Source organism: Phyllobates terribilis, unplaced genomic scaffold (assembly GCF_046119375.1).
Source record: "Phyllobates terribilis strain yellow unplaced genomic scaffold, ASM4611937v1 Scaffold_737__1_contigs__length_740118, whole genome shotgun sequence".
NCBI lineage: Eukaryota > Metazoa > Chordata > Amphibia > Anura > Dendrobatidae > Phyllobates > Phyllobates terribilis.
The window spans coordinates 110,337-126,878 of record NW_027363497.1 but is presented as its reverse complement, the minus strand read 5'-3'; the positions used below and the strand labels follow the sequence as shown (position 1 = coordinate 126,878).

The 16,542-nt window shown below is 45.5% G+C and overlaps 12 non-coding genes across 12 annotated transcripts; all 12 read left to right on the top strand.

Moving 5' to 3' along the window:
- The first annotated feature begins 999 nt into the window (after nucleotides 1-999).
- On the top strand, nucleotides 1,000-1,190 carry LOC141238022 (U2 spliceosomal RNA). The gene has a single exon (XR_012303520.1). It is a non-coding gene; the product is annotated as a U2 spliceosomal RNA (small nuclear RNA).
- Nucleotides 1,191-2,309: 1,119 nt separating this feature from the next.
- On the top strand, nucleotides 2,310-2,500 carry LOC141238472 (U2 spliceosomal RNA). The gene has a single exon (XR_012303955.1). It is a non-coding gene; the product is annotated as a U2 spliceosomal RNA (small nuclear RNA).
- Nucleotides 2,501-3,624: 1,124 nt separating this feature from the next.
- Nucleotides 3,625-3,815, top strand: LOC141238021 (U2 spliceosomal RNA). The gene has a single exon (XR_012303519.1). It is a non-coding gene; the product is annotated as a U2 spliceosomal RNA (small nuclear RNA).
- Nucleotides 3,816-4,934: 1,119 nt separating this feature from the next.
- Nucleotides 4,935-5,125, top strand: LOC141238020 (U2 spliceosomal RNA). Its single transcript, XR_012303518.1, has one exon. It is a non-coding gene; the product is annotated as a U2 spliceosomal RNA (small nuclear RNA).
- A 1,125-nt stretch (nucleotides 5,126-6,250) lies between these two features.
- On the top strand, nucleotides 6,251-6,441 carry LOC141238018 (U2 spliceosomal RNA). The gene has a single exon (XR_012303516.1). It is a non-coding gene; the product is annotated as a U2 spliceosomal RNA (small nuclear RNA).
- Nucleotides 6,442-7,561: 1,120 nt separating this feature from the next.
- Nucleotides 7,562-7,752, top strand: LOC141238017 (U2 spliceosomal RNA). The gene has a single exon (XR_012303515.1). It is a non-coding gene; the product is annotated as a U2 spliceosomal RNA (small nuclear RNA).
- A 1,119-nt stretch (nucleotides 7,753-8,871) lies between these two features.
- On the top strand, nucleotides 8,872-9,062 carry LOC141238471 (U2 spliceosomal RNA). Its single transcript, XR_012303954.1, has one exon. It is a non-coding gene; the product is annotated as a U2 spliceosomal RNA (small nuclear RNA).
- Nucleotides 9,063-10,183: 1,121 nt separating this feature from the next.
- LOC141237953 (U2 spliceosomal RNA) lies at nucleotides 10,184-10,366 on the top strand. The gene has a single exon (XR_012303473.1). It is a non-coding gene; the product is annotated as a U2 spliceosomal RNA (small nuclear RNA).
- A 1,118-nt stretch (nucleotides 10,367-11,484) lies between these two features.
- Nucleotides 11,485-11,675, top strand: LOC141238016 (U2 spliceosomal RNA). Its single transcript, XR_012303514.1, has one exon. It is a non-coding gene; the product is annotated as a U2 spliceosomal RNA (small nuclear RNA).
- Nucleotides 11,676-12,795: 1,120 nt separating this feature from the next.
- LOC141238015 (U2 spliceosomal RNA) lies at nucleotides 12,796-12,986 on the top strand. Its single transcript, XR_012303513.1, has one exon. It is a non-coding gene; the product is annotated as a U2 spliceosomal RNA (small nuclear RNA).
- Nucleotides 12,987-14,106: 1,120 nt separating this feature from the next.
- LOC141238014 (U2 spliceosomal RNA) lies at nucleotides 14,107-14,297 on the top strand. The gene has a single exon (XR_012303512.1). It is a non-coding gene; the product is annotated as a U2 spliceosomal RNA (small nuclear RNA).
- A 1,119-nt stretch (nucleotides 14,298-15,416) lies between these two features.
- On the top strand, nucleotides 15,417-15,607 carry LOC141238013 (U2 spliceosomal RNA). The gene has a single exon (XR_012303511.1). It is a non-coding gene; the product is annotated as a U2 spliceosomal RNA (small nuclear RNA).
- Nucleotides 15,608-16,542: the final 935 nt, after the last annotated feature.

Here is a 16,542-nt window from a genome sequence, read left to right as displayed (position 1 = left end):
CATGTTAAAAGTTGCAGAAGCCAGATGACAAGCTCATTTTGGTTCAACTTCAGCAACTGTGCATTGCATTGCCATGTAATGTAATGCAATGCTATCTATCTAGCTCTCCCTCTATACTTCCTTTTGGATAAACAGACATATTAGGCAAGCATTTTGGAGCTTTCACCTAAATAACTACAGGTGGTGAGATAAGCTGCACAATATAATTGACCTTTCAGTATATTGTTGCACACACACCATCTATTTAGCAAATGCCCTTGTTATCAACAGCAGCCTTTTAAACTCACCTGAGCTAACAGGTATGTGAGCTGGTTACTCTGCTGCGCTTAAAATTTCTTTTTTGGTTTGCTACAATGCCTTTTCTGAAACGTTGTCTCCCTCTGCTGGAACACTGACTTCTTTCATTTAATGCCTGCAGACTATAAAAGAGAAACCAACCCAAAAAGTTTGGTTGATTAGTCTGTGGCATTCTTTTAAACTGTTGCTTATGGCGGTCTCTGTGAGCTTCTCAATGACATTCAGCCATCCAGGTATCCCGCCTGCAGTAGACGGAATGTGGCAATGGAACGCTGGCTGCGCGTGTCATAATAGGCTCTGAGCCTTTATATACCTGCGCACAGCAGCAGCCACCTTCAGTCTGCTGCTGGACAGCCAGCAGCAGCAGCAGCAGCAGGAGAGGTAATTAATCAGCAACCCTCCTGCTAAGGGTAGACAGCTGCTCGTTCCACACCCCCCCCCCGCCTTAATTGGTTCTCCTCCCTTCCAACGGTGTTGAGGCGGGTGGGAACAGCCGGGGGTTGAGGGTACTGTGCTAAAAGAGGTGGAGTTATGCAGATCTAAAACGCGTGGATTGCAGCAGCAGCAAGCCAAAAAGTGCAGGCATGTGAGGGATCTAGAGGTTGACAGCATGTCTTCTTAACGGGAGTCCAGGTGGCCATCTCCACAAATGGACTTTTCAGAATCCTTGGGTGGCACCGTAGTCGGAAACCAATTCTGGTTATCGCTTCTCGGCCTTTTGGCTAAGATCAAGTGTAGTATCTGTTCTTATCAGTTTAATATCTGATACGTCCCCTATCTGGGGACCATATATTAAATGGATTTTTAGAACAGGGAGATGGAAAAAGAGCTTGCTCTGTCCACTCCACGCATTGACCTGGTATTGCAGTATCTCCAGGACCGGTGCACCCCTTCTTTAATGCAGTTTCTAAAATCAGAAAGAATTGAATTCAATGCTTTTTGTTCATTTGGCTTGTTTGTCGGATTTTGGGATGGACTCTTTGGCTTTGCTTTTCTTCTCCTCATTGGATTTTTCATGTTAAAAGTTGCAGAAGCCAGATGACAAGCTCATTTTGGTTCAACTTCAGCAACTGTGCATTGCATTGCCATGTAATGTAATGCAATGCTATCTATCTAGCTCTCCCTCTATACTTCCTTTTGGATAAACAGACATATTAGGCAAGCATTTTGGAGCTTTCACCTAAATAACTACAGGTGGTGAGATAAGCTGCACAATATAATTGACCTTTCAGTATATTGTTGCACACACACCATCTATTTAGCAAATGCCCTTGTTATCAACAGCAGCCTTTTAAACTCACCTGAGCTAACAGGTATGTGAGCTGGTTACTCTGCTGCGCTTAAAATTTCTTTTTTGGTTTGCTACAATGCCTTTTCTGAAACGTTGTCTCCCTCTGCTGGAACACTGACTTCTTTCATTTAATGCCTGCAGACTATAAAAGAGAAACCAACCCAAAAAGTTTGGTTGATTAGTCTGTGGCATTCTTTTAAACTGTTGCTTATGGCGGTCTCTGTGAGCTTCTCAGTGACATTCAGCCATCCAGGTATCCCGCCTGCAGTAGACGGAATGTGGCAATGGAACGCTGGCTGCGCGTGTCATAATAGGCTCTGAGCCTTTATATACCTGCGCACAGCAGCAGCCACCTTCAGTCTGCTGCTGGACAGCCAGCAGCAGCAGCAGCAGGAGAGGTAATTAATCAGCAACCCTCCTGCTAAGGGTAGACAGCTGCTCGTTCCACCCCCCCCGCCCCCGCCTTAATTGGTTCTCCTCCCTTCCAACGGTGTTGAGGCGGGTGGGAACAGCCGGGGGTTGAGGGTACTGTGCTAAAAGAGGTGGAGTTATGCAGATCTAAAACGCGTGGATTGCAGCAGCAGCAAGCCGAAAAGTGCAGGCATGTGAGGGATCTAGAGGTTGACAGCATGTCTTCTTAACGGGAGTCCAGGTGGCCATCTCCACAAATGGACTTTTCAGAATCCTTGGGTGGCACCGTAGTCGGAAACCAATTCTGGTTATCGCTTCTCGGCCTTTTGGCTAAGATCAAGTGTAGTATCTGTTCTTATCAGTTTAATATCTGATACGTCCTCTATCTGGGGACCATATATTAAATGGATTTTTAGAACAGGGAAATGGAAAAAGAGCTTGCTCTGTCCACTCCACGCATTGACCTGGTATTGCAGTATCTCCAGGACCGGTGCACCCCTTCTTTAATGCAGTTTCTAAAATCAGAAAGAATTGAATTCAATGCTTTTTGTTCATTTGGCTTGTTTGTCGGATTTTGGGATGGACTCTTTGGCTTTGCTTTTCTTCTCCTCATTGGATTTTTCATGTTAAAAGTTGCAGAAGCCAGATGACAAGCTCATTTTGGTTCAACTTCAGCAACTGTGCATTGCATTGCCATGTAATGTAATGCAATGCTATCTATCTAGCTCTCCCTCTATACTTCCTTTTGGATAAACAGACATATTAGGCAAGCATTTTGGAGCTTTCACCTAAATAACTACAGGTGGTGAGATAAGCTGCACAATATAATTGACCTTTCAGTATATTGTTGCACACACACCATCTATTTAGCAAATGCCCTTGTTATCAACAGCAGCCTTTTAAACTCACCTGAGCTAACAGGTATGTGAGCTGGTTACTCTGCTGCGCTTAAAATTTCTTTTTTGGTTTGCTACAATGCCTTTTCTGAAACGTTGTCTCCCTCTGCTGGAACACTGACTTCTTTCATTTAATGCCTGCAGACTATAAAAGAGAAACCAACCCAAAAAGTTTGGTTGATTAGTCTGTGGCATTCTTTTAAACTGTTGCTTATGGCGGTCTCTGTGAGCTTCTCAGTGACATTCAGCCATCCAGGTATCCCGCCTGCAGTAGACGGAATGTGGCAATGGAACGCTGGCTGCGCGTGTCATAATAGGCTCTGAGCCTTTATATACCTGCGCACAGCAGCAGCCACCTTCAGTCTGCTGCTGGACAGCCAGCAGCAGCAGCAGCAGCAGGAGAGGTAATTAATCAGCAACCCTCCTGCTAAGGGTAGACAGCTGCTCGTTCCACCCCCCCCCCCCCCCCGCCTTAATTGGTTCTCCTCCCTTCCAACGGTGTTGAGGCGGGTGGGAACTGCCGGGGGTTGAGGGTACTGTGCTAAAAGAGGTGGAGTTATGCAGATCTAAAACGCGTGGATTGCAGCAGCAGCAAGCCGAAAAGTGCAGGCATGTGAGGGATCTAGAGGTTGACAGCATGTCTTCTTAACGGGAGTCCAGGTGGCCATCTCCACAAATGGACTTTTCAGAATCCTTGGGTGGCACCGTAGTCGGAAACCAATTCTGGTTATCGCTTCTCGGCCTTTTGGCTAAGATCAAGTGTAGTATCTGTTCTTATCAGTTTAATATCTGATACGTCCCCTATCTGGGGACCATATATTAAATGGATTTTTAGAACAGGGAGATGGAAAAAGAGCTTGCTCTGTCCACTCCACGCATTGACCTGGTATTGCAGTATCTCCAGGACCGGTGCACCCCTTCTTTAATGCAGTTTCTAAAATCAGAAAGAATTGAATTCAATGCTTTTTGTTCATTTGGCTTGTTTGTCGGATTTTGGGATGGACTCTTTGGCTTTGCTTTTCTTCTCCTCATTGGATTTTTCATGTTAAAAGTTGCAGAAGCCAGATGACAAGCTCATTTTGGTTCAACTTCAGCAACTGTGCATTGCATTGCCATGTAATGTAATGCAATGCTATCTATCTAGCTCTCCCTCTATACTTCCTTTTGGATAAACAGACATATTAGGCAAGCATTTTGGAGCTTTCACCTAAATAACTACAGGTGGTGAGATAAGCTGCACAATATAATTGACCTTTCAGTATATTGTTGCACACACACCATCTATTTAGCAAATGCCCTTGTTATCAACAGCAGCCTTTTAAACTCACCTGAGCTAACAGGTATGTGAGCTGGTTACTCTGCTGCGCTTAAAATTTCTTTTTTGGTTTGCTACAATGCCTTTTCTGAAACGTTGTCTCCCTCTGCTGGAACACTGACTTCTTTCATTTAATGCCTGCAGACTATAAAAGAGAAACCAACCCAAAAAGTTTGGTTGATTAGTCTGTGGCATTCTTTTAAACTGTTGCTTATGGCGGTCTCTGTGAGCTTCTCAGTGACATTCAGCCATCCAGGTATCCCGCCTGCAGTAGACGGAATGTGGCAACGGAACGCTGGCTGCGCGTGTCATAATAGGCTCTGAGCCTTTATATACCTGCGCACAGCAGCAGCCACCTTCAGTCTGCTGCTGGACAGCCAGCAGCAGCAGCAGCAGCAGGAGAGGTAATTAATCAGCAACCCTCCTGCTAAGGGTAGACAGCTGCTCGTTCCACCCCCCCCCCCGCCTTAATTGGTTCTCCTCCCTTCCAACGGTGTTGAGGCGGGTGGGAACAGCCGGGGGTTGAGGGTACTGTGCTAAAAGAGGTGGAGTTATGCAGATCTAAAACGCGTGGATTGCAGCAGCAGCAAGCCGAAAAGTGCAGGCATGTGAGGGATCTAGAGGTTGACAGCATGTCTTCTTAACGGGAGTCCAGGTGGCCATCTCCACAAATGGACTTTTCAGAATCCTTGGGTGGCACCGTAGTCGGAAACCAATTCTGGTTATCGCTTCTCGGCCTTTTGGCTAAGATCAAGTGTAGTATCTGTTCTTATCAGTTTAATATCTGATACGTCCCCTATCTGGGGACCATATATTAAATGGATTTTTAGAACAGGGAGATGGAAAAAGAGCTTGCTCTGTCCACTCCACGCATTGACCTGGTATTGCAGTATCTCCAGGACCGGTGCACCCCTTCTTTAATGCAGTTTCTAAAATCAGAAAGAATTGAATTCAATGCTTTTTGTTCATTTGGCTTGTTTGTCGGATTTTGGGATGGACTCTTTGGCTTTGCTTTTCTTCTCCTCATTGGATTTTTCATGTTAAAAGTTGCAGAAGCCAGATGACAAGCTCATTTTGGTTCAACTTCAGCAACTGTGCATTGCATTGCCATGTAATGTAATGCAATGCTATCTATCTAGCTCTCCCTCTATACTTCCTTTTGGATAAACAGACATATTAGGCAAGCATTTTGGAGCTTTCACCTAAATAACTACAGGTGGTGAGATAAGCTGCACAATATAATTGACCTTTCAGTATATTGTTGCACACACACCATCTATTTAGCAAATGCCCTTGTTATCAACAGCAGCCTTTTAAACTCACCTGAGCTAACAGGTATGTGAGCTGGTTACTCTGCTGCGCTTAAAATTTCTTTTTTGGTTTGCTACAATGCCTTTTCTGAAACGTTGTCTCCCTCTGCTGGAACACTGACTTCTTTCATTTAATGCCTGCAGACTATAAAAGAGAAACCAACCCAAAAAGTTTGGTTGATTAGTCTGTGGCATTCTTTTAAACTGTTGCTTATGGCGGTCTCTGTGAGCTTCTCAGTGACATTCAGCCATCCAGGTATCCCGCCTGCAGTAGACGGAATGTGGCAATGGAACGCTGGCTGCGCGTGTCATAATAGGCTCTGAGCCTTTATATACCTGCGCACAGCAGCAGCCACCTTCAGTCTGCTGCTGGACAGCCAGCAGCAGCAGCAGCAGCAGGAGAGGTAATTAATCAGCAACCCTCCTGCTAAGGGTAGACAGCTGCTCGTTCCACCCCCCCCCCCTCCCCCGCCTTAATTGGTTCTCCTCCCTTCCAACGGTGTTGAGGCGGGTGGGAACTGCCGGGGGTTGAGGGTACTGTGCTAAAAGAGGTGGAGTTATGCAGATCTAAAACGCGTGGATTGCAGCAGCAGCAAGCCGAAAAGTGCAGGCATGTGAGGGATCTAGAGGTTGACAGCATGTCTTCTTAACGGGAGTCCAGGTGGCCATCTCCACAAATGGACTTTTCAGAATCCTTGGGTGGCACCGTAGTCGGAAACCAATTCTGGTTATCGCTTCTCGGCCTTTTGGCTAAGATCAAGTGTAGTATCTGTTCTTATCAGTTTAATATCTGATACGTCCCCTATCTGGGGACCATATATTAAATGGATTTTTAGAACAGGGAGATGGAAAAAGAGCTTGCTCTGTCCACTCCACGCATTGACCTGGTATTGCAGTATCTCCAGGACCGGTGCACCCCTTCTTTAATGCAGTTTCTAAAATCAGAAAGAATTGAATTCAATGCTTTTTGTTCATTTGGCTTGTTTGTCGGATTTTGGGATGGACTCTTTGGCTTTGCTTTTCTTCTCCTCATTGGATTTTTCATGTTAAAAGTTGCAGAAGCCAGATGACAAGCTCATTTTGGTTCAACTTCAGCAACTGTGCATTGCATTGCCATGTAATGTAATGCAATGCTATCTATCTAGCTCTCCCTCTATACTTCCTTTTGGATAAACAGACATATTAGGCAAGCATTTTGGAGCTTTCACCTAAATAACTACAGGTGGTGAGATAAGCTGCACAATATAATTGACCTTTCAGTATATTGTTGCACACACACCATCTATTTAGCAAATGCCCTTGTTATCAACAGCAGCCTTTTAAACTCACCTGAGCTAACAGGTATGTGAGCTGGTTACTCTGCTGCGCTTAAAATTTCTTTTTTGGTTTGCTACAATGCCTTTTCTGAAACGTTGTCTCCCTCTGCTGGAACACTGACTTCTTTCATTTAATGCCTGCAGACTATAAAAGAGAAACCAACCCAAAAAGTTTGGTTGATTAGTCTGTGGCATTCTTTTAAACTGTTGCTTATGGCGGTCTCTGTGAGCTTCTCAATGACATTCAGCCATCCAGGTATCCCGCCTGCAGTAGACGGAATGTGGCAATGGAACGCTGGCTGCGCGTGTCATAATAGGCTCTGAGCCTTTATATACCTGCGCACAGCAGCAGCCACCTTCAGTCTGCTGCTGGACAGCCAGCAGCAGCAGCAGCAGCAGGAGAGGTAATTAATCAGCAACCCTCCTGCTAAGGGTAGACAGCTGCTCGTTCCACACCCCCCCCCCGCCTTAATTGGTTCTCCTCCCTTCCAACGGTGTTGAGGCGGGTGGGAACAGCCGGGGGTTGAGGGTACTGTGCTAAAAGAGGTGGAGTTATGCAGATCTAAAACGCGTGGATTGCAGCAGCAGCAAGCCAAAAAGTGCAGGCATGTGAGGGATCTAGAGGTTGACAGCATGTCTTCTTAACGGGAGTCCAGGTGGCCATCTCCACAAATGGACTTTTCAGAATCCTTGGGTGGCACCGTAGTCGGAAACCAATTCTGGTTATCGCTTCTCGGCCTTTTGGCTAAGATCAAGTGTAGTATCTGTTCTTATCAGTTTAATATCTGATACGTCCCCTATCTGGGGACCATATATTAAATGGATTTTTAGAACAGGGAGATGGAAAAAGAGCTTGCTCTGTCCACTCCACGCATTGACCTGGTATTGCAGTATCTCCAGGACCGGTGCACCCCTTCTTTAATGCAGTTTCTAAAATCAGAAAGAATTGAATTCAATGCTTTTTGTTCATTTGGCTTGTTTGTCGGATTTTGGGATGGACTCTTTGGCTTTGCTTTTCTTCTCCTCATTGGATTTTTCATGTTAAAAGTTGCAGAAGCCAGATGACAAGCTCATTTTGGTTCAACTTCAGCAACTGTGCATTGCATTGCCATGTAATGTAATGCAATGCTATCTATCTAGCTCTCCCTCTATACTTCCTTTTGGATAAACAGACATATTAGGCAAGCATTTTGGAGCTTTCACCTAAATAACTACAGGTGGTGAGATAAGCTGCACAATATAATTGACCTTTCAGTATATTGTTGCACACACACCATCTATTTAGCAAATGCCCTTGTTATCAACAGCAGCCTTTTAAACTCACCTGAGCTAACAGGTATGTGAGCTGGTTACTCTGCTGCGCTTAAAATTTCTTTTTTGGTTTGCTACAATGCCTTTTCTGAAACGTTGTCTCCCTCTGCTGGAACACTGACTTCTTTCATTTAATGCCTGCAGACTATAAAAGAGAAACCAACCCAAAAAGTTTGGTTGAGTAGTCTGTGGCATTCTTTTAAACTGTTGCTTATGGCGGTCTCTGTGAGCTTCTCAGTGACATTCAGCCATCCAGGTATCCCGCCTGCAGTAGACGGAATGTGGCAATGGAACGCTGGCTGCGCGTGTCATAATAGGCTCTGAGCCTTTATATACCTGCGCACAGCAGCAGCCACCTTCAGTCTGCTGCTGGACAGCCAGCAGCAGCAGCAGCAGGAGAGGTAATTAATCAGCAACCCTCCTGCTAAGGGTAGACAGCTGCTCGTTCCACCCCCCCCGCCCCCGCCTTAATTGGTTCTCCTCCCTTCCAACGGTGTTGAGGCGGGTGGGAACAGCCGGGGGTTGAGGGTACTGTGCTAAAAGAGGTGGAGTTATGCAGATCTAAAACGCGTGGATTGCAGCAGCAGCAAGCCGAAAAGTGCAGGCATGTGAGGGATCTAGAGGTTGACAGCATGTCTTCTTAACGGGAGTCCAGGTGGCCATCTCCACAAATGGACTTTTCAGAATCCTTGGGTGGCACCGTAGTCGGAAACCAATTCTGGTTATCGCTTCTCGGCCTTTTGGCTAAGATCAAGTGTAGTATCTGTTCTTATCAGTTTAATATCTGATACGTCCTCTATCTGGGGACCATATATTAAATGGATTTTTAGAACAGGGAAATGGAAAAAGAGCTTGCTCTGTCCACTCCACGCATTGACCTGGTATTGCAGTATCTCCAGGACCGGTGCACCCCTTCTTTAATGCAGTTTCTAAAATCAGAAAGAATTGAATTCAATGCTTTTTGTTCATTTGGCTTGTTTGTCGGATTTTGGGATGGACTCTTTGGCTTTGCTTTTCTTCTCCTCATTGGATTTTTCATGTTAAAAGTTGCAGAAGCCAGATGACAAGCTCATTTTGGTTCAACTTCAGCAACTGTGCATTGCATTGCCATGTAATGTAATGCAATGCTATCTATCTAGCTCTCCCTCTATACTTCCTTTTGGATAAACAGACATATTAGGCAAGCATTTTGGAGCTTTCACCTAAATAACTACAGGTGGTGAGATAAGCTGCACAATATAATTGACCTTTCAGTATATTGTTGCACACACACCATCTATTTAGCAAATGCCCTTGTTATCAACAGCAGCCTTTTAAACTCACCTGAGCTAACAGGTATGTGAGCTGGTTACTCTGCTGCGCTTAAAATTTCTTTTTTGGTTTGCTACAATGCCTTTTCTGAAACGTTGTCTCCCTCTGCTGGAACACTGACTTCTTTCATTTAATGCCTGCAGACTATAAAAGAGAAACCAACCCAAAAAGTTTGGTTGATTAGTCTGTGGCATTCTTTTAAACTGTTGCTTATGGCGGTCTCTGTGAGCTTCTCAGTGACATTCAGCCATCCAGGTATCCCGCCTGCAGTAGACGGAATGTGGCAACGGAACGCTGGCTGCGCGTGTCATAATAGGCTCTGAGCCTTTATATACCTGCGCACAGCAGCAGCCACCTTCAGTCTGCTGCTGGACAGCCAGCAGCAGCAGCAGCAGCAGGAGAGGTAATTAATCAGCAACCCTCCTGCTAAGGGTAGACAGCTGCTCGTTCCACCCCCCCCCCCCCGCCTTAATTGGTTCTCCTCCCTTCCAACGGTGTTGAGGCGGGTGGGAACAGCCGGGGGTTGAGGGTACTGTGCTAAAAGAGGTGGAGTTATGCAGATCTAAAACGCGTGGATTGCAGCAGCAGCAAGCCGAAAAGTGCAGGCATGTGAGGGATCTAGAGGTTGACAGCATGTCTTCTTAACGGGAGTCCAGGTGGCCATCTCCACAAATGGACTTTTCAGAATCCTTGGGTGGCACCGTAGTCGGAAACCAATTCTGGTTATCGCTTCTCGGCCTTTTGGCTAAGATCAAGTGTAGTATCTGTTCTTATCAGTTGATACGTCCCCTATCTGGGGACCATATATTAAATGGATTTTTAGAACAGGGAGATGGAAAAAGAGCTTGCTCTGTCCACTCCACGCATTGACCTGGTATTGCAGTATCTCCAGGACCGGTGCACCCCTTCTTTAATGCAGTTTCTAAAATCAGAAAGAATTGAATTCAATGCTTTTTGTTCATTTGGCTTGTTTGTCGGATTTTGGGATGGACTCTTTGGCTTTGCTTTTCTTCTCCTCATTGGATTTTTCATGTTAAAAGTTGCAGAAGCCAGATGACAAGCTCATTTTGGTTCAACTTCAGCAACTGTGCATTGCATTGCCATGTAATGTAATGCAATGCTATCTATCTAGCTCTCCCTCTATACTTCCTTTTGGATAAACAGACATATTAGGCAAGCATTTTGGAGCTTTCACCTAAATAACTACAGGTGGTGAGATAAGCTGCACAATATAATTGACCTTTCAGTATATTGTTGCACACACACCATCTATTTAGCAAATGCCCTTGTTATCAACAGCAGCCTTTTAAACTCACCTGAGCTAACAGGTATGTGAGCTGGTTACTCTGCTGCGCTTAAAATTTCTTTTTTGGTTTGCTACAATGCCTTTTCTGAAACGTTGTCTCCCTCTGCTGGAACACTGACTTCTTTCATTTAATGCCTGCAGACTATAAAAGAGAAACCAACCCAAAAAGTTTGGTTGATTAGTCTGTGGCATTCTTTTAAACTGTTGCTTATGGCGGTCTCTGTGAGCTTCTCAGTGACATTCAGCCATCCAGGTATCCCGCCTGCAGTAGACGGAATGTGGCAATGGAACGCTGGCTGCGCGTGTCATAATAGGCTCTGAGCCTTTATATACCTGCGCACAGCAGCAGCCACCTTCAGTCTGCTGCTGGACAGCCAGCAGCAGCAGCAGCAGCAGGAGAGGTAATTAATCAGCAACCCTCCTGCTAAGGGTAGACAGCTGCTCGTTCCACCCCCCCCCCGCCTTAATTGGTTCTCCTCCCTTCCAACGGTGTTGAGGCGGGTGGGAACAGCCGGGGGTTGAGGGTACTGTGCTAAAAGAGGTGGAGTTATGCAGATCTAAAACGCGTGGATTGCAGCAGCAGCAAGCCGAAAAGTGCAGGCATGTGAGGGATCTAGAGGTTGACAGCATGTCTTCTTAACGGGAGTCCAGGTGGCCATCTCCACAAATGGACTTTTCAGAATCCTTGGGTGGCACCGTAGTCGGAAACCAATTCTGGTTATCGCTTCTCGGCCTTTTGGCTAAGATCAAGTGTAGTATCTGTTCTTATCAGTTTAATATCTGATACGTCCCCTATCTGGGGACCATATATTAAATGGATTTTTAGAACAGGGAGATGGAAAAAGAGCTTGCTCTGTCCACTCCACGCATTGACCTGGTATTGCAGTATCTCCAGGACCGGTGCACCCCTTCTTTAATGCAGTTTCTAAAATCAGAAAGAATTGAATTCAATGCTTTTTGTTCATTTGGCTTGTTTGTCGGATTTTGGGATGGACTCTTTGGCTTTGCTTTTCTTCTCCTCATTGGATTTTTCATGTTAAAAGTTGCAGAAGCCAGATGACAAGCTCATTTTGGTTCAACTTCAGCAACTGTGCATTGCATTGCCATGTAATGTAATGCAATGCTATCTATCTAGCTCTCCCTCTATACTTCCTTTTGGATAAACAGACATATTAGGCAAGCATTTTGGAGCTTTCACCTAAATAACTACAGGTGGTGAGATAAGCTGCACAATATAATTGACCTTTCAGTATATTGTTGCACACACACCATCTATTTAGCAAATGCCCTTGTTATCAACAGCAGCCTTTTAAACTCACCTGAGCTAACAGGTATGTGAGCTGGTTACTCTGCTGCGCTTAAAATTTCTTTTTTGGTTTGCTACAATGCCTTTTCTGAAACGTTGTCTCCCTCTGCTGGAACACTGACTTCTTTCATTTAATGCCTGCAGACTATAAAAGAGAAACCAACCCAAAAAGTTTGGTTGATTAGTCTGTGGCATTCTTTTAAACTGTTGCTTATGGCGGTCTCTGTGAGCTTCTCAGTTACATTCAGCCATCCAGGTATCCCGCCTGCAGTAGACGGAATGTGGCAATGGAACGCTGGCTGCGCGTGTCATAATAGGCTCTGAGCCTTTATATACCTGCGCACAGCAGCAGCCACCTTCAGTCTGCTGCTGGACAGCCAGCAGCAGCAGCAGCAGCAGGAGAGGTAATTAATCAGCAACCCTCCTGCTAAGGGTAGACAGCTGCTCGTTCCACCCCCCCCCCCCGCCTTAATTGGTTCTCCTCCCTTCCAACGGCGTTGAGGCGGGTGGGAACAGCCGGGGGTTGAGGGTACTGTGCTAAAAGAGGTGGAGTTATGCAGATCTAAAACACGTGGATTGCAGCAGCAGCAAGCCGAAAAGTGCAGGCATGTGAGGGATCTAGAGGTTGACAGCATGTCTTCTTAACGGGAGTCCAGGTGGCCATCTCCACAAATGGACTTTTCAGAATCCTTGGGTGGCACCGTAGTCGGAAACCAATTCTGGTTATCGCTTCTCGGCCTTTTGGCTAAGATCAAGTGTAGTATCTGTTCTTATCAGTTTAATATCTGATACGTCCCCTATCTGGGGACCATATATTAAATGGATTTTTAGAACAGGGAGATGGAAAAAGAGCTTGCTCTGTCCACTCCACGCATTGACCTGGTATTGCAGTATCTCCAGGACCGGTGCACCCCTTCTTTAATGCAGTTTCTAAAATCAGAAAGAATTGAATTCAATGCTTTTTGTTCATTTGGCTTGTTTGTCGGATTTTGGGATGGACTCTTTGGCTTTGCTTTTCTTCTCCTCATTGGATTTTTCATGTTAAAAGTTGCAGAAGCCAGATGACAAGCTCATTTTGGTTCAACTTCAGCAACTGTGCATTGCATTGCCATGTAATGTAATGCAATGCTATCTATCTAGCTCTCCCTCTATACTTCCTTTTGGATAAACAGACATATTAGGCAAGCATTTTGGAGCTTTCACCTAAATAACTACAGGTGGTGAGATAAGCTGCACAATATAATTGACCTTTCAGTATATTGTTGCACACACACCATCTATTTAGCAAATGCCCTTGTTATCAACAGCAGCCTTTTAAACTCACCTGAGCTAACAGGTATGTGAGCTGGTTACTCTGCTGCGCTTAAAATTTCTTTTTTGGTTTGCTACAATGCCTTTTCTGAAACGTTGTCTCCCTCTGCTGGAACACTGACTTCTTTCATTTAATGCCTGCAGACTATAAAAGAGAAACCAACCCAAAAAGTTTGGTTGATTAGTCTGTGGCATTCTTTTAAACTGTTGCTTATGGCGGTCTCTGTGAGCTTCTCAGTGACATTCAGCCATCCAGGTATCCCGCCTGCAGTAGACGGAATGTGGCAATGGAACGCTGGCTGCGCGTGTCATAATAGGCTCTGAGCCTTTATATACCTGCGCACAGCAGCAGCCACCTTCAGTCTGCTGCTGGACAGCCAGCAGCAGCAGCAGCAGCAGGAGAGGTAATTAATCAGCAACCCTCCTGCTAAGGGTAGACAGCTGCTCGTTCCACCCCCCCCCCCCGCCTTAATTGGTTCTCCTCCCTTCCAACGGTGTTGAGGCGGGTGGGAACAGCCGGGGGTTGAGGGTACTGTGCTAAAAGAGGTGGAGTTATGCAGATCTAAAACGCGTGGATTGCAGCAGCAGCAAGCCGAAAAGTGCAGGCATGTGAGGGATCTAGAGGTTGACAGCATGTCTTCTTAACGGGAGTCCAGGTGGCCATCTCCACAAATGGACTTTTCAGAATCCTTGGGTGGCACCGTAGTCGGAAACCAATTCTGGTTATCGCTTCTCGGCCTTTTGGCTAAGATCAAGTGTAGTATCTGTTCTTATCAGTTTAATATCTGATACGTCCCCTATCTGGGGACCATATATTAAATGGATTTTTAGAACAGGGAGATGGAAAAAGAGCTTGCTCTGTCCACTCCACGCATTGACCTGGTATTGCAGTATCTCCAGGACCGGTGCACCCCTTCTTTAATGCAGTTTCTAAAATCAGAAAGAATTGAATTCAATGCTTTTTGTTCATTTGGCTTGTTTGTCGGATTTTGGGATGGACTCTTTGGCTTTGCTTTTCTTCTCCTCATTGGATTTTTCATGTTAAAAGTTGCAGAAGCCAGATGACAAGCTCATTTTGGTTCAACTTCAGCAACTGTGCATTGCATTGCCATGTAATGTAATGCAATGCTATCTATCTAGCTCTCCCTCTATACTTCCTTTTGGATAAACAGACATATTAGGCAAGCATTTTGGAGCTTTCACCTAAATAACTACAGGTGGTGAGATAAGCTGCACAATATAATTGACCTTTCAGTATATTGTTGCACACACACCATCTATTTAGCAAATGCCCTTGTTATCAACAGCAGCCTTTTAAACTCACCTGAGCTAACAGGTATGTGAGCTGGTTACTCTGCTGCGCTTAAAATTTCTTTTTTGGTTTGCTACAATGCCTTTTCTGAAACGTTGTCTCCCTCTGCTGGAACACTGACTTCTTTCATTTAATGCCTGCAGACTATAAAAGAGAAACCAACCCAAAAAGTTTGGTTGATTAGTCTGTGGCATTCTTTTAAACTGTTGCTTATGGCGGTCTCTGTGAGCTTCTCAGTGACATTCAGCCATCCAGGTATCCCGCCTGCAGTAGACGGAATGTGGCAATGGAACGCTGGCTGCGCGTGTCATAATAGGCTCTGAGCCTTTATATACCTGCGCACAGCAGCAGCCACCTTCAGTCTGCTGCTGGACAGCCAGCAGCAGCAGCAGCAGCAGGAGAGGTAATTAATCAGCAACCCTCCTGCTAAGGGTAGACAGCTGCTCGTTCCACCCCCCCCCCCGCCTTAATTGGTTCTCCTCCCTTCCAACGGTGTTGAGGCGGGTGGGAACAGCCGGGGGTTGAGGGTACTGTGCTAAAAGAGGTGGAGTTATGCAGATCTAAAACGCGTGGATTGCAGCAGCAGCAAGCCGAAAAGTGCAGGCATGTGAGGGATCTAGAGGTTGACAGCATGTCTTCTTAACGGGAGTCCAGGTGGCCATCTCCACAAATGGACTTTTCAGAATCCTTGGGTGGCACCGTAGTCGGAAACCAATTCTGGTTATCGCTTCTCGGCCTTTTGGCTAAGATCAAGTGTAGTATCTGTTCTTATCAGTTTAATATCTGATACGTCCCCTATCTGGGGACCATATATTAAATGGATTTTTAGAACAGGGAGATGGAAAAAGAGCTTGCTCTGTCCACTCCACGCATTGACCTGGTATTGCAGTATCTCCAGGACCGGTGCACCCCTTCTTTAATGCAGTTTCTAAAATCAGAAAGAATTGAATTCAATGCTTTTTGTTCATTTGGCTTGTTTGTCGGATTTTGGGATGGACTCTTTGGCTTTGCTTTTCTTCTCCTCATTGGATTTTTCATGTTAAAAGTTGCAGAAGCCAGATGACAAGCTCATTTTGGTTCAACTTCAGCAACTGTGCATTGCATTGCCATGTAATGTAATGCAATGCTATCTATCTAGCTCTCCCTCTATACTTCCTTTTGGATAAACAGACATATTAGGCAAGCATTTTGGAGCTTTCACCTAAATAACTACAGGTGGTGAGATAAGCTGCACAATATAATTGACCTTTCAGTATATTGTTGCACACACACCATCTATTTAGCAAATGCCCTTGTTATCAACAGCAGCCTTTTAAACTCACCTGAGCTAACAGGTATGTGAGCTGGTTACTCTGCTGCGCTTAAAATTTCTTTTTTGGTTTGCTACAATGCCTTTTCTGAAACGTTGTCTCCCTCTGCTGGAACACTGACTTCTTTCATTTAATGCCTGCAGACTATAAAAGAGAAACCAACCCAAAAAGTTTGGTTGATTAGTCTGTGGCATTCTTTTAAACTGTTGCTTATGGCGGTCTCTGTGAGCTTCTCAGTGACATTCAGCCATCCAGGTATCCCGCCTGCAGTAGACGGAATGTGGCAATGGAACGCTGGCTGCGCGTGTCATAATAGGCTCTGAGCCTTTATATACCTGCGCACAGCAGCAGCCACCTTCAGTCTGCTGCTGGACAGCCAGCAGCAGCAGCAGCAGCAGGAGAGGTAATTAATCAGCAACCCTCCTGCTAAGGGTAGACAGCTGCTCGTTCCACCCCCCCCCCCCTCGCCTTAATTGGTTCTCCTCCCTTCCAACGGTGTTGAGGCGGGTGGGAACAGCCAGGGGTTGAGGGTACTGTGC